Source organism: Equus przewalskii, chromosome 2, assembly GCF_037783145.1.
Source record: "Equus przewalskii isolate Varuska chromosome 2, EquPr2, whole genome shotgun sequence".
Taxonomy (NCBI): Eukaryota; Metazoa; Chordata; class Mammalia; order Perissodactyla; family Equidae; genus Equus; species Equus przewalskii.
In genome coordinates, this window is record NC_091832.1 from 79,182,186 (window position 1) to 79,195,329 (window position 13,144).

The 13,144-nt window shown below is 38.6% G+C and overlaps 1 long non-coding RNA gene across 1 annotated transcript in view; it reads right to left on the reverse strand.

Annotated features, from left to right (window-relative positions):
• LOC103553819 (uncharacterized) overlaps window positions 1-13,144 on the reverse strand; it is a 94,128-nt gene that overhangs the window by 1,303 nt on the left and 79,681 nt on the right. The window contains exons 3-4 of the long non-coding RNA XR_545555.2: window positions 4,553-4,705; window positions 4,326-4,437 (exon numbers count right to left, since the gene is read on the reverse strand). This is a non-coding gene — a long non-coding RNA (uncharacterized lncRNA). The remainder of the gene's footprint in view (window positions 1-4,325; window positions 4,438-4,552; window positions 4,706-13,144) is intronic.

Genomic DNA, 13,144 nt, shown 5'->3' on the forward strand with positions numbered 1-13,144 from the left:
GATTTAGGTCCACTATGATTTTTATATATTATTTTTACTAAAGGATAATAACTTTTACAGTCCACTTAAAGGCATTTATTATAAAAAGTTTGGTTATTCTTGGGATTTCAGTAAAGAGATGAGTGAATGGTATTCCATGAGGTTAAAAAGGAGAAGGAACCAGGGAAATTACTCTAAGAAGAAAAGGAAAGGATCCAGCAATTTCTGGAGAAGAAAAGAAGGAGAAAGGAGTTTTAAAAGTGAAGAGATCTTCTTTAAAAATATATAAATAAAGAAAATATAGGGGCTGGCCCAGTGGCGCAGCAGTTAAGTGCACATGTTCCGCTTTGGAGACCCAGGGTTCACTGGTTCGGATCCCGGGTGTGGACATAGCACTGCTTGGCAAGCCATGCTGTGGCAGGTGTCCCACATATAAAGTAGAGGAAGATGGGCACGGATGTGAGCTCAGGGCCAGTCTTCCTTGGCAAAAAGAGGAGGATTGGTGGCAGATGTTAGCTCAGGGCTAAACTTCCTCCCAAAAAAAAGAAAGAAAGAAAAGAAAATATATATGAATAAGGAAAAATAGAACTATGGTGATAATAATGATGTATTGTACTATTTAGAGAACATCAGAGAAAAGACTAAAAGGGAGCTCTTGGCAAAAGGCCAATTCATAGAAGAAGTACATTGTAATACTATGAAATAGGAGTGGATTTTCTGGCCCCAAATATGTTAAAAATATTTATTTTTTGTGAAAATGAATTATTACATTGAGAGCCAAAGCTTCTCTGAAGTACACGTTTTTGTTTATTTGTTATGTCAGTCAGTAAGAAAACAGTTATGCAGCCTTGGACATCTCAATGTAGCTTAACCAATAACAGTAACGAAAGACTTTGAATCCAAATGAAAACTTATTAAATGACTGAAATCAATTTTAGAGATGTGAAAAATGGTTTTTATAAGCAAAAACATACCGATATTTGCAGACTTGCCTTTGTCCTCACTTGTTTTTCTTTTTTTTTTTAAAGATTGGTACCTGAGCTAACATCTGTTGCCAATATTTTTTCTTTTTTTCTTTTCTTCTTCCTCTCCCCAAAGCCTCCCGGTACATAGTTGTACATTCTAGTTCTGCTATGTGGGACACTGCCTCAGCATGGCTTGATGAGCGGCGCCATGTCCATGCCCAGGATCTGAACCAGCAAAACCCTGGGCCGCTGAGATGGAGCACGTGAACTTAACAACTCGGCCACAGGGCAGCCCCTGTCCCCACTTCTTGTATTGGCCAGATCTTCTAAACGATATGTCAGTGAACCACTTAGTAGATCTACCAGTGGAAGAAAATTGAAGAGATACATTAAAAAAAATTAAAAGATGGTCATATGGAACGTGGTTGTTCTGACATGGAAGTTACAGAGAGCAGTTTAGTTGGTCAAGATTAGATAATCCCTTTTTGGAGGAATTTTCTCTCAACACTCTAGGTTGAATACATGTTTCTTTAGATTTCTAAGAACACAACATTCATGAGGCATAACTATATGCTTTGCTTAAAAAAAAATCCAATTTTTATGTAAAACCAATAATAAAATGAGAGCAGGTGACAATATTAGTTGAGATATTCACATGATCCTAAATGAGCGTACCTGCATAATTAGTAGAAAGCTAAAGATCTACAGTGTCATTTAACAAATGGGAAGCAGAACATTTCAGAGTTTTTCTTTTTATGATGATTTTGTGGGAATAATAACTCTTTGTTTAGACTTTAAATCCACATCTCATCTTCGTGGGAGACCGAAACTTTATAGATACTCTCTAAGGTTGAACAGCATTTAATTTAAGCTAGGGAACCATGCAATAAATACCAGTTCACCAAGATAAATGTAAAGGATATGCAAAACCAGTAAGACCTCCTTAAAATGAATTAGTAAGAAAATGATTCCAAAAGAGTGGGAAAAAAATGCTCAATTGTAAAATATCTTTAAAGCAAATTTCATAAGCATATGAAAATTAAAATTAGGCCAAGAAGCACATTGACAATTATAATGTAAACCCTTTGAAAAATACGCAATCCTCATTTTGCACAGTTTCAATATGAACAACTTTCAGTTACCAAAATTTAGCTTATTAACACCAATCCCCAAACAACACAGTTCCAATTTCAGTTACCCCAATGTATCAACTGGACGTAATCACATAATTATTATTCAGTTTGCACACATACCCAAAGTGTATAGTTGTGTTGCTTCCTTGTCTCCTAGCGATAAATCCACATGGCATTTTACAAAACTGGATCATGGAGAGAATTGGCTGAGAATGATGGAAGATGTCGAAAAGAAAACTCCAGGCCCCAAATGGCATCACTTGTGCTCAAGTCCATGATCCTAAACCTAGACTTAATACCCGACCTAACTGCAGTTTCAACCTCTCCCAGAAAGGTGATTTTAGTCGGCCAGTCTGAAATTTTCTGGTCAGCACTAATGAGGTAATCTGTCAGATGAGCCCTCCCCATTCCTCAGAGGAAGAGGAGGCAATCTACATGATAAAATCCTTGCCGGTCCCTTCCCCCTAGAGGAGATGGCCTGGCCTAAAAATAATCTTTTCTCTTGTTTTGCCAATGATTCCCCTGCCCTACCCTCCTGGCTATAAAAACCTTCCAGTTTGTACAACCCCTCACAGCGCCCTTCTACTTGCTAGAAGGGATGTCAGCTGCTCGATTCATGAATCACTTAATAAAGCCAATTAGATCTTCCAACTTACTTGGTTGAATTTTGTTTTATAATAAAGTGTAGCAAAGAAATAATAAGTAATAACATGGGAGGTAAAATTTGAATCAATTGTAAATCAAATTAGAGAAGAAAGAGCTGACAGTAGGAATGTTGACACTTTCAACATTTGAAAGACCCTAGATCCACAGCCAGAGGAAATTTCTCAACATAAATGAGGGAAGTGATTGTGACTAAAAGGATGAAGATGTCCCAGAGGAATCCATGCCAGCTAAAAGAAAACCTTCACGTTAAAGAAATTCTTGAAGAAACTTCATAACCATTGAGAGCCCAAAGGATAAAATGTGAAGCTGATCCAAATGTAGAAAGGAATATGACAAGTTAGAGTAGATTGTGGGTTTACAGTAGTCCTCTTTTATACATGGTTTCAGTTACCCGTGGTCCGAAATTATTACATGGAAAATTCTAGAAATAAACAATTCATAAGTATTATGTTGTGAGCCATTCTGGGTAGCATGATGAAATCTTGCACCATCTTGTTCCCAGGACATGAATCACCCCTCTGTCCAGCCCATGCACACTGTATAGGCATATTTGCTACCACTCATTAGTCACTTAGTAGTCAACAGTTATGGGACTGACTGTCCTGGTATCCGCGTGCTTGTGTTGAAGTGACCCTTATTTTACTTAATAATGGCCTCAAAGCACAAGAGTAGTGATGCTGGCAATTCAGATATACCATAGAGAAGCCATAAAAAGCTTCCTTTTAGTGAAAAGATGAAAGTTTTCGACTTAAGGAAAGAAAAAAAATCATATGCTGAGGTTACTAAGATCTACATTAACTTTTATTACAGTATATTGTTATAATTGTCTTATGTCACTATTAGTTATTGTTGTTAATCTCTTACTGTGCCTAATTTATAAATTAAACTTTATCATAAGTATGTATGTATAGGAAAAAACACAGAATATATAGGGTTGGGTGCTATTCAGTTTCAGATACCCACTGGAGGTCTCATATCCCTGAGGATAAGGGGGGACTACTATATTTTAGTTTCCTGAAGCTGAATCTCTAAAAGGCTGAGAGCTTTCAAGCTCTGTCTTTCTGATTCAAATGTTCCTTCATGAGTATTTTCCATAGCGATCATGGTGGACCCTTCCTACCTTCCCTAGAGGGTTAGCTCTCTCCCTCACTCCAGCTAAGATAAGATCATTTTTCTGAAAGTTTTTCTCTCTGAATCCAACCTAAAATCTAGCCTTCTACTTACGTAGGCCTAACCTTGATTTATGCAACAAGAACCTCTACATTTGCTTGGATCCTCTCATCAAGAAAGAGATGAGAGACCAAATAGAATTGTAGGCTCATCATTTTTCTCCAAGAATCTTAATCTATTCAGTACCTTTCATGAACTAAACCCCCAACTCTGTCCTGTATGCCACACTCAGGTCTTACCATGACCTGACCTCAGATAACCTACATTAGTACTTGCTGCCAAAGTATCCTACATACTTGCCACATCACCTTTACAAATACACCAAAAATACACTGGAAGAAAGAATAAGTAATGAAGAGTGGAGAGAATAACTGTTTCGGCAGAAAATACCAAGTAGAGAAAATGAATATACCTTTTAGGGCATCATCTATCTTGGGCAAATTTGGTGAAGCCAAGGTGTCTAATGTAAATGTGAGCGCTTCATGGAAGGTTTTGACATGTTCTCCATTAAGGTAAATATCAACCTGAAAAAAAATTTTTAAACGAAGAAATAGTGAAAAAAAGATTTTATGACTAAGAGGGTCTGTACTGATAATTTAGTATAAGTGAAATACTAATTGGTCAGTTCTTTACTCCTACCTTAGAAGTTCTGTCTTTGAAGCTTTTAGAGAACTACATGGAGCATACTGCTTTGTCCTTTCTGTTAGTGCAAAGAAAGATCATAACCTGCTTCCAACTTCCCTTCTGCTTCTGGACAAGTATTCCTCTCTCAGGAGTTCCTGCTGCTGCTTCCTGTTGGTGAGTAGAGAGTGACAATGAATCCTACAGTATCTGGTAGTCTGGGGCAAACTCAGTTGAAGCAGCACTAACCAGTATGGCCCTGAGGCCCACACTGGAATCAAAGACTCTTTGTTTCTTGTGGATTGATGACTGATGGCTGCCTCATCAGTCCGGAGTCCTGGAAAAGCATTTCCAGCTTCCTCACCCTGTCCTCTGAGAATTCAGTCAGGTCTGGGCACACCTTCTCTGAAGTGCCAGAGCCTCACGAGGCAGCTTTCTGTGTCATGAGCAATATCAGCCTCAACTTTTCATCAGGATGTGGTGAACGTGGCTCACACACCAATGTACAGTCAAGTCATATTGTGACAGGGAATTTAGAATAGCATCTTTTAAATTGATTTAGAGGACTACATTTGTTTATATGATCATATGAGAGTGGAGCTATGTCTTTTTCTTCATTGTCCTAATGCCTAGCATGATCAGTGCCTGCAAGTATAAGCTCTTATTAAATGTTATACTAAACTGTATGAGTTTTATTTATTTCTTGTTTTCCAAGGCTGCCCTTGCAATTACTTTTGATCCTCTTCATGACCAATGCAAGGGCTGTAGGAACTGGAAGCATGTTGCACAGAACAGGCAGGCAATAAATATAAGTTGGAATGGTATTCTGTGTTTATTCTGGGATTATTTTTTTATCTCCAAGTTGTTCTATCTAAACAAATGGCATCCTCATTCCCCTCCCATTGTGACGAGCCTGCTTAAAACTGATCTTAGTTTTTCTTGCTTAAGGCTACTAAGGCAAGAGTAACTGACTGAACTATGCCACTGTTATTTCACAGCTTGTTTACACTTGTTGCCATTGCAAGTTCTGGGCAAAACTAAGATCCCTGGCAATATCAGGCTTCACCCATTTTACAAGCTGATCTGGCATAAACGTGTATGGCCATGGTGAACGCTATTATCAGGTGTTTACCTACAGGTTCTCATTCAGGTTATGCTCCTTCCAAATGTTAAGAAAGATACTGAAGTAGAGGCATTTGAATATTTGTTCTGATAAACTATCTTTAAAATATTTCCAGATGGAGAACTTCACTAGCTGCGAATTAGCTTATCATCCATTTTCCTATTGTTTATGAACTCAGAGTGGCCTATGAGAAAACAGTTAGTGGGCTTGTCTTTTTATTAATGAGTGAAGAGGAGGCTATTTTAAAAAACTTTTTATTGAGATTATGATAGTTTACAACCTTGTGAAATTGCAGTTGTACATTATTATTTGTCAGTCATGTTGTAGGTGCACCACTTCACCCTTTGTGCTCACCCCTTATCCCCCCTTTCCCCTGTAACTACTAATCTGTTCTCTTTGTCCATGTGTTTAACTTCCACATACGAGTGGAGTCATACAGAGATTGTCTTTCTCTATCTGGCTTATTGCACTTAACATAATACCCTCCAGGTCCATCCATGTTGTTGTGAATGGGACGATTTTATCCTTTTTTATGGCTGAGTAGCATTCCATTACATATACATACCATATCTTCTTTATCCAATCATCAGTCACTGGGCACTTAGGTTGCTTCCACATCTTGGCTATTGTAAATAATGCTGTAATGAACAAAGGGGTGCATGGGACTTTTGGAATTGCTGATTTCAAGTTCTTTGGATAGATAACCAGTAGTGGAATGGCTGGGTCATACGGTATTTCTATTTTTAATTTTTTGAGAAATCTCCATACTGTTTTCCATAGTGGCTGCACCAGTTTGCATTCCCACCAGCAGTGTATGAGGGTTCCTTTTTCTCCACAACCTCTCCAACATTTGTTGTTTTTTGTCTTGGTTATGATAGCCAGTCTAATGGGTGTAAGGTGATATTTTAGTGTAGTTTTGATTTTCATTTCCCTGATGATCAGCGATGATGAGCATCTTTTCATGTGCCTATCATCCATCTATATATCTTCTTGGGGAAATGTCTGTTCATGTCCCCTGCCCATTTTTTGATCGGGTTGTTTGACTTTTTGTTGTTGAGTTGTGTGAGTTCTTTATGTATTATGGAGATTAACCCTTTGTCGGATATATGATTTGCAAATATTTTTTCCCAATTGGTGGGTTGTTTTTTTGTTTCAATCCTGTTTTCCCTTGCCTTGAAGAAGATCTTTAGCCTGATGAAGTCTCATTTTTAAATTCTTTCTATTGTTTCCCTTGTCTGAGAAGATATGGTGTCCGAAAAGATCCTCTTGAGACTGATGTCATAGTGTACTGCCTATATTTTCTTCTAGAAACCTTAGGTTTCAGGTCTTACCTTTAGGTCTTTGATCCATTTTGAGTTTATTTTTGTGAATGATGTAAAAGAATGGTCTATTTTCATTCTTTTACATGTGGCTGTCCAGTTTTCCCAACATCATTTGTTGAAGAGACTTTCTTTTCTCCATTGTATGTTCTCAGTTCCTTTGTCAAAGATTAGCTGTCCGTAGATGTGTGGTTTTATTTCTGGGCTTTCAATTCTGTTCCATTGATCTGCATGCCTGTTTTTGTACCAGTACCACGCTGATTTGATTACTGTAGCTTTATAATATGTTTTGAAGTCAGGGATTGTGATGCCTCCAGCTTTGTTCTTTTTTCTCAGGACTGCTTTAGCAATTCGGGGCATTTTGTTGCCCCATATGAATTTTAGGATTCTTTGTTTTATTCTGTAAAGAATGTCATTGGGATTCTGATTGGCATTGCATTGAATCTGTAGATTTATTTAGGTGGTATGGACATTTTAACTATGTTTATTCTCCCAATACATGTGCATGGAATGTCTTTCCATCTCTTTATGTCATTAATTTCTTTCAGGAGAGTCTCGTAGTTTTCATTGTATAGATCTTTCACTTCCTTTGCTAAATTTACCTCAAGATATTTTATTCTTTTTGTTGCAATTGTGAATGGGATTGTATTCTTGAGTTCTCTTTCTGTTAGCTCATTATTAGAGTATAGAAATGCTACTGATTTATGTAAGTTGATTTTATACTCTGCAACTTTGCTATAGTTGTTGATTATTTCTAATAGTTTTCCAATGAATTCTTCAGGATTTTCTATATATAAGATCATGTCATCTGCAAAGAGCAACAGTTTCACTTCTTCGTTGCCTATTTAGAATCCTTTTATTTCTTTTTCCTGACTAATTGCTCTGGCCAAAACCTCCAGTACTATGTTGAATAAAAGTGGTGAGAGTGGACACCCTTGTCTTGTTCCTGTTCTCAGAGGGATGGCTTTCAGTTTTTTCCCATTGAGTGTGATGTTGGCTGTGGGTTTGTCACATATGGCCTTTATTATGTTGAGTTGCTTTCCTTCTATACCCATTTTATTGAGAGTTTTTATCATAAATGGATGTTGGATCTTGTCGAATGCTTTCTCTGCATCTATTGACATGATCATGTGGTTTTTGTTTCTCACTTTGTTAATGGGGTGTATCACGTTGATTGACTTGCGGATGTTGAACCATCCCTGTGTCCCTGGTATAAATCTCACTTGATCATGGTGTATGATCTTTTTAATGTATTGCTGTATTCGGTTTGCCAAAATTTTTTTGAGGATTTTTGCATCTATGTTCATCAGTGATATTGGCCTGTAGTTTTCCTTCTTTGTGTTGTCCTTGTCTGGTTTTGGGATCAGGAGGATGTTGGCTTCATAGAATGTGTTAGGAAGTGCTCCATCTTCCTCGATTTTCTGGAATAGTTTGAGAAGGAGAGGTATTAAATCTTCTTTGAATGTTTGGTACAATTCTCCAGAGAAGCCATCTGGTCCTGGACTTTTATTTTGGGGGAAGTCTTTGATTACTGTTTCAATTTCTTTACTTGTGATTGGTCTATTTGGATTCTCCGTTTCTTCCCGATTCAGTCTTGGGAGGTTGTAAGAGTCTAAGAATTTATCCATTTCTTCTAGGTTGTCCAATTTGTTGGCATATAGTTTTTCATAGTATTCTCTTATAATCTTTTGTATTTCTGTGGTATCCGTTGTGATTTCTCCTCTTTCATTTCTAATTTTATTTATTTGAGTCTTCTCTCTTTTTTTCTTAGTGAGCCTGGCTAAGGGTTTGTCAATTTTGTTTATTTTCTCAAAGAACCAGCTCTTTGTTTTATTGATCCTTCTACTGTCTTTTTTGTTTCAATTTCATTTATTTCTGCTCTATCTTCTATTATTTCCCTCCTTCTACTGACTTTGGGTTTTGTTTGTTCTTCTTTTTCTAATTCTGTTAGGTGTAGTTTGAGATTGCTTATCTCAGATTTTTCTTATTTATTGAGGTGAGCCTGTATTCCGAAGAATTTCCCTCTTAGAACCAATTTTGCTGCATCTCAAATGAGTTGGCATGGTGTGTTTTCATTTTCATTTGTCTCCAGATAATATTTGAGTTCTTCTTTAATTTCTTCAATGATCCACTGGTCGTTCAGTAGCGTACAATCTCCACATTTTTGCCCCTTTTCCAGGTTTTTTCTTATAGTTGATTTCTAGTTTCACAGCATTATGGTCAGAAAATATGCTTGATATTATTTCCATGCTCTTGAATTTGTTGAGGCTTGCTTTGTTTCCCAGCGTAGGGTCTATCCTTGAGAATGTTCCATGAGCACTTGAGAAGAATGTGTAACCTGCTGTTTTTGGATGGAGTGTTCTACGTGTAGCTATTAAGTCCATCTGGTCTAGTTTTTCATTTAACTCTACAATTTCCTTGTTGACTTTCTGTCAGGATGATCTATCCATTGGTATTAGTGTAGTGTTGAGGTCCCCTTCTATAATTGTGTTATTGTTGATATCTCCTTATACTTTTGTTAATAGTTGCTTTACACACTTTGGTGCTCCTGTGTTGGGTGCATATATATTTATAAGTGTTACGTCTTCTTGGTGGAGTGTCCCTTTTATTATTATAAACTGCCCCTCTGTTTCTCTTTACCTATTTTGCCTTGAAGTCTACTTTGTCTGATGTAAGTATGGCGACACCTGCTTTCTTATGTTCACTATTCGCTTGGAGTATTGTCTTCCATCCTTCGCTCTGAGTCTGTGTTTGTCTTTGTGGCTGACATGTTTCCTGGAGGTAGCATATTTTTGGAGCTTGCTCTTTAATCCATCCTACCACTCTGTGTCTTTTGATTGGAGAATTCAATCCATGTACATTTAAAGTGATTATTGAAATGTGAGGGCCTAATGCTGCCATTTTATTGCTCATTCTCCGGTTCTCCTGCATTTCCTTTGTTTCTCATTCCATGAATTTTGGACTACAAATTCAGATAGGTAGTTTTCTATAATGGCTTCCTTCTTATTTATAATTTGTGTCTCTCTTCTTGTTATTTGTTTAGTGGTTACCATGTGGTTTGTATAAAACATCTCATAGATGAGATAGTCCATTTTCTGATAGACTATTATTTCCTAAGATTAAGCCGTTTCATCCCTCTCCTCTTCCCCTTCTATGTTGTTATTGTCAGATCTTTTTCTCTTCTTGTGTTGTAAATTTGTGGTTAAAATGACAAGATTATATTTATTCTTGGTGTTTCCCTTCCTATTATCTTTAATGTTATACTTAAGCATTTGCTAACCTGTTCTAATGGAAAGCTTCAATTTTCTGATTTTGTCTTTCTACTTATCTCCTTTACTCAGAATTTTGTAACCCCTTTCCTTTTTTTTTTTTTTTTTTCAGGTATGAGGGTCTTCCTGAGCATTTCTTGTAGGGGGTCTCCTGTGGCGATGAACTCTCTTAACTTTTGTTTATCTTGGAAAGTTTTTACTTCTCCATCATATTTGAAGGATATTTTCACTGGATAGAGTATTCTTGGCTGTAAATTTTTGTCCTTCAGAGTTTTGAATATATCTTTCCACTGTCTCCTAGCCTGTAAGGTATCTGCTGAGAAATCTGCTGACAGCCTGTTGGGGGTTCCTTAGTAGGTTATTTTCTTCTGCCTTGCTGCCCTTAATATTTTCTCTCTGTTGTTGACTTTTGAAAGCTTCACTACACTATGACTTGGGGTTGCTCTTTCTACATTGATAAAGTTTAAAGATCTATTAGCTTCTGTCACATGTATTTCCATCTCTCTCCCCAGGTTTGGGAAGTTCTCAGTCATTATTTCTTTGACCAGGCTTTCTGCCTCCTTCTCCTTCTCTTCTCCATCTGGGATACCTATAATCCTTATGTTACATTTCCTAATTGAGTCAGATATTTCTCAGAGAGTTTCTTTATTTCTTTTTAGTCTTAGTCCTCTCTCCTCCTCTATCTGAAGCATTTCTATATTCCTATCCTCCAAATTGCTAATTCTGTCCTCCATATTATCAACCCTACTGTTCAGAGAGTACAGATTTTTCTTAGTCTCCTCGATTGTGTTTTGTATCTCCACCATTTCTGATTGGTTCTTCTTTATAGTATCAAGCTCTTTTGTGACGTAGCTCCTGAACTCATTGAGTTGTCTATCTGTATTCTCTTTTAACTCATCAAGTTTTTTAATGATAGCTATTTTGAATTCATTGTCATTTAGGTTATAGATTTCAGTGTCTTCAGGATTGTTTTCTGGGTACTTGTCATTTTCCTTCTGTTCTTGAGATTTAATATAATTTTTCATACTGCTTGATGTCATGGATTTGTGCCTCCGCATAGAGATAGAGTTCGGTTACTACTTCCACTTGCTTCTACTGGTGGGGAGGGAGCAGAAGCTGTGTAATCTGCACTGACCAGGATCCCTGTCAGCTGTTCCTGACCGAACCTGGGCCCCTCCTCGGGATTGCAGTGGCCCTGTGGCATCTCCCATCAGCTGTGGGAATAATCACAAGGGGGCTTCGGGTTGCTTGTGCCTGCTCTCACAGACCACCTAGACACACTCCCTCTTTAGGATCTGCAGCAGTGTTATGGGTGTTCACAGCAGCCGGCAGCTGGTTCACCTAGACTCACAGCTCTGCCACCATTAGGTCCCGCAAGATCTCACTTGTTCACTCTGAGCCACAGCAGAGCTGTGGGTATCTAATGCAGCCAGTGGTTAGCTCAACCAGCTACGCCACTTCTGCCCCATGGCCTCTCAGCCTTTGTGTTTGGTGGGCGGGGCCTCTTCATTAGGGCTGATGAGAGACTTTCCCTGCAGCTGCTGTGGGACTATGGATTTTCCCACTGGACCAAGAAGCAGTCACACTGGGGCTCCGGATTGTCACTGCTGATTCACACAGTCCTGTTGGGTCTCCCTTGCCCCCTCAGGGCTGCAGCAGGGCTGCGTGTGTTTAATGCAGCTGGTGGGTTGCTCAGCTGAGCCCCTTCTGCCCCAGGGCCTCCCAGCCTTTGTGTTTGCTGGGTGGGGCCTCTCCACTAGGGCTGACCAGAGACTTTCCCCACAGCCCCTGTGGGACCGTGGATTTTCCCACTGGACTAAGGAGCAATCACAGGGGGCTTAGGGCTGTAGTCACCTGTTTCCACAGTCATGCTGCCGATGTGCATGCCCACCCTCAGTGCCATGGCAGTGCTATGAGCATGTCAGCTGGGAGATAGTCTCTTGCAGGTACTAGGCTGTCTGGGGGTCAGAGAATTTTCACCAATCTCCACCTGCTCTCAGGGGGTAGTCTATCCACCTTGCGATGTATAGCCATGCAGGTCTCTCAGGTGTCCTGAGGTGCTATGTGGATATCCTTTGTTGATCAATGAATGTCCAACTAGTTGTAGTTCGAAGGGGGAGAGACAAAGAAAACTACTCGCTACGCCATGTTGCTGACGTCCTCGAGGAGGCTTTTTTAAATCAAGCAATAAAAATGAGTTGCAAATCTCTTTTCAAAATTAGCTTTAGAGCCAACCCTGATGGCCTAGTAGTTAAAGTTCGGCATGCTCCACTTTGGTGGCCTGGGTTCAATTCCCAGGCACAGAACTGTATCACTCGTCTGTCAGTAGCCATGCTGTCGTGGTGGTTCACATAGACGAACTAGAAGGACTTACAATTAGAATATACAACCATGTACTGGGGCTTTTGGGAGGGGGAACAAAAAGGGAAGATTGGCAACAGATGTTAGCTCAAGGTGAATCTTTCCTAGCAATAAAAAAAAAAAAAAGGAGTGTTAGAGCCTGTCTGAGCTGGATTAGGGGGCCAGGGTAAAAAATAATAATAATTTAAAAATAAAATAAAAATAAAAATAACCTTTATAGTCATGCCATACATTGGTAGCCCTAGAACTTCCTTATCAATCTGTTAAGGCCCAAATTTCCAGCAACTATGAATATATAAAACATCTGCAGATGGCATTGATTGGTGATACTACCCACTCCTTGTCCATCATGGAACATTTCCATCATTTTCCATGACCCACAAGACTGGAACATCTCAAGTTTCAATGATATTACAGATAATTGAAAACGTGGCCGCCATAATGTCAAAAATGAAGTTGCCATGAATCTTACCAATGAATTCATCAATGCAAAATGTCATATTGTGTTATTGCATTCTTTTCAAACTCTAAACAATGG